Below are 3,898 nucleotides of genomic sequence, written 5' to 3' on the forward strand. Positions count from 1 at the left end.
GGTGTCGGACTGAAAGATACAGTATCATTCTTATTATAGCTGATTGAGCCACAGTATCAATTTGACTTGTACAGACTGAGCTACACATTACATACCAGTTCAAAAACCTCATACTGTAACAGACTGAAAGATACAGTATCAAATCCATTACAGCTGACTGAGCTACACCGTACACACTAGTCTAAATATATTATACAGAATCAGACTGAAAGATACAGTATCAATTCCATTATAGCTGACTGAGCTACACGGTACACACTAGTCTAAATATATTACACAGAATCAGACTGAAAGATACAGTATCAATTCCATTATAGCTGACTGAGCTACACCGTACACACTAGTCTAAATATATTACACAGAATCAGACTGAAAGATACAGTATCAATTCCATTATAGCTGACTGAGCTACACGGTACACACTAGTCTAAATATATTACACAGAATCAGACTAAAAGATACAGTATCAATTCCATTATAGCCGACTGAGCTACACCGTACACACTAGTCTAAATATATTACACAGAATCAGACTGAAAGATACAATATCAATTCCATTAGCGCAGACTGAGCTGCACCTTACACACTTGTCTAAATATATTACATAGAATCAGACTGAAGGATACAGTATCAATTCCATTAGTGCAGACTGAGCTACACCAGTCCATAAATCACATTCAGTGTCATGCTGAAAGATACAATATCAATTCCATCAGGGCAGACTGAGCTGCACAATAAATACCAGTCCAATAATTTCACAGTAACAGATTGAAACGTACATTATCATTCACAATAATCTTCACAGAGATTAAGATGTAATCCTACACCAAAACTCACACACATTGTTTGATTAAAACAAAATCCCAAAGTGTATCCATAATTACAAATTAATGCTCGACAAAAGACTGTGCATACATTAATGAATTAAAGACACTGTTTCAAGCAATCGACTCTAACCTGACATAAGAATATAGAACGAATCCAGACTTGCATTTTGTCTCAGAGACTGAGTTACAGAATAAATTCCACACTCACATACAGCACCAGAGACTGACAGATTCAGAATGAATCCCACACTCACATACAATACCAGGGACTGACAGATACAGAATGAATCCCACACTCACACGCAGCACCAGAGACTGACAGATTCAGAATGAATCTCTCACTCACACGCAGCACCAGAGACTGATAGATGCAGAATGAATCCCACACTCACACACAGTCTGACATCTACTGGCCGTAAGGTAGAACTGTAACAGAGTGGAACAAATTCACATTATCTGTCGTTGTGACAGAAACAGGAAAGTGTGCAATGTGAGGAAATAGTTTCTCTCTGTATCTTCTACTCTCGTATTTTTTCAGTGAGAAATTAAGCCAATTGATTCATAATAAAGTTTTTGTTTTGCTCATTCCAAAGTTGTGAATTAAATTTCACTCTACATTGCGCAATATTTCTGTCTGATTTCTCAGGACACGATTTATATTAATTCAAATAAACCGAACTGAAACACGAATAAAAACTGAGCGCAAATCTGGAAGTTTCAATGGCGAACGTCAAAGGTGAAAAGGATAAATTATGCAAAATATTATACCGAAAATGCTGGAAAGACTCAGCAGGTCCGGCAGCATCTGTGGAGAAGGGAAGCTCGGGTTAACGGTTCAGGACTATGACCCTTCTATAGATCAGAAAGGTTAATCCGACATAATTTAAATAAGGAACGGGAATCAGCAGAGGGAAAAACTTCAAAAAATCAATTAATTTCACTGAATCCGAGCAATTGTGTCCCGTATCCACTGTACAGATCAGGGGAAATAATAATACAAAGGAACAGAGTTAAATTCAACATTATGGGGGAAATAAATGAATTTTTAAAATATTGTTAATACAAATTAGACCTGTTTCGGTTTTGGAAAAACTATCCCTCTGAACAGCATCAGATCGGTTCCAGTCTTGGTGTTAGTGATTTAATCGTGCTGGGATTCAAAACTATTAGAATTAACTGTTTCGAAGGCAGCTCTGCTCACCACTGCAGCACGTTAGTTCATTCGGAGGGAAAAATAGAGTGTTTCTCTGGAGTTTGGAATTTGGTTTTCGAGCAATTTAAACACAGACAATAAATAGTTCCCAAACATCAGCCCCTGAACAGACACAAATAGCTGGTGGAATTTCTCCTTGATAGATATTAAATAAGAAGATGACAAAAGAGAATAGGAAGAGGTTAGGAAGAAGTCAAAAAAACAATTAGGGAAGCAAAGAGGAACTACGAAATAAAATTATCAAGGAATATAAAAAGAAAAAGTAAATTATTCCACTGAAACATAAATAACAAAAGGAAAATCAGAATATCTTGAGGGCCACTAATGGATGCACAAGATCAACTCACAGGTAACGTCAGAGAAATGGCAGAAATATTGAATTATTACTTTGCCTCAGTATTTACCAGGGTGATTAACAGGGTGAATGTGGTATGAGAGGAAGAGGTCGATAAAGATATAAAGATATTGAGTTCGAAAGGGTGGTTGAACTCCTCGTTCAGATGGATTGCATCCGTGCATATTAAATGAAGCAAGGGAAGAGATAGCAGAGGCACTGTTACATATATAGAAAAAATCATCACAAAAGGAATAGTGCCAGAGGACTGGATGACAGTTAATGTGATTCTTATATTTTAAAACAGGAGATAGAACAATTCCAGGGAACTATAGACCAGTTAACTAAAGGTCGGTGGTAGGAATGATCATGGAATCTTTTACTCAATGATGCAACAGAAAAACATCTAGAAACCGAAAATATAATAAAGAATAGTCAGCACGGATTTCAGAAAGGGAAGGTTTAACAGTTTGACAGAAGGTTTGACAGTTTAAATTACAGTTCAACATAACTTATCTGCTTTTCAATTCTATTCCTTTCGAAATAAACCTCTGTGTTTGCTTTCTGTGGCCTTATCAACCTGTGTTGCTACTTTTAATGATTTGTCAATCTGTACCCCTAAATCCCTTTGCTCTTCTACCCCATTCAGACTCTTATTTTCCAAGCAGGATGTGGCCTCCTTATCCCCCCGAGCAAAATGCACCACCGCACACCTTTCTATATGGAAATTCAATGGACATTTACACCGCCTTTCAGCAAGCTTCTTAAAGTCTTGTTGTATTTTGTTGAATTCTTCCTCAGTATAGAAAATACCCCCTAAATTAATTACAAGCATTTAATACAGCATTACAACTCATGTTTTTTCTAACAAAATATTTCCCATTCCCAGTTTTTCTAAATCCCACCCGTGCAATATAATATGAAGAATGAGTTTATCTTCTGTCCCTCTCTCATCTGTAAACTTCAATGACCCGGGGTTTGGGGACATCTACTGGCCGGAAGCAGAACTGCAACAGTTCAGAACAAATTGCCGAAACCGGACAATGTGCAGTGTGAGCGTGATTGTGATTGGTGGCAGGTACTAAATCTGATTGGATATCTGAAGAAACCAATAAGAGAGTGAAAAAAAATGTGACGTTGCATCACTCCCACTGACCCAATCACAATCATTGCCTTCCCCCATCCCTCATTACCATTGGGCTGTGGGGCTGCCTATTTAATCCGAGCTCGGAGCGCATTTGGGTCATTTCTGGGTCTGAAATTGATTTTGAAAATGCCTGAGGACAAGAAAGCAGCTCCCAAGAAGGGCGCCAAGAAAACCTTGAGTAAAGCACCAGCCAAGGGCGGCAAGAAGCGGAGAAAGTCGAGGAAGGAGAGTTACTCCATCTACGTCTACAAAGTGATGAAGCAGGTTCACCCCGACACCGGCATCTCCTCCAAGGCCATGAGCATCATGAACTCCTTTGTGAACGATATTTTCGAGCGCATCGCGGGTGAAGCTTCCCGCCTGGCCCATTATAATAA

This window comes from Heptranchias perlo, unplaced genomic scaffold (genome assembly GCF_035084215.1).
Source record: "Heptranchias perlo isolate sHepPer1 unplaced genomic scaffold, sHepPer1.hap1 HAP1_SCAFFOLD_60, whole genome shotgun sequence".
Taxonomy (NCBI): domain Eukaryota; kingdom Metazoa; phylum Chordata; class Chondrichthyes; order Hexanchiformes; family Hexanchidae; genus Heptranchias; species Heptranchias perlo.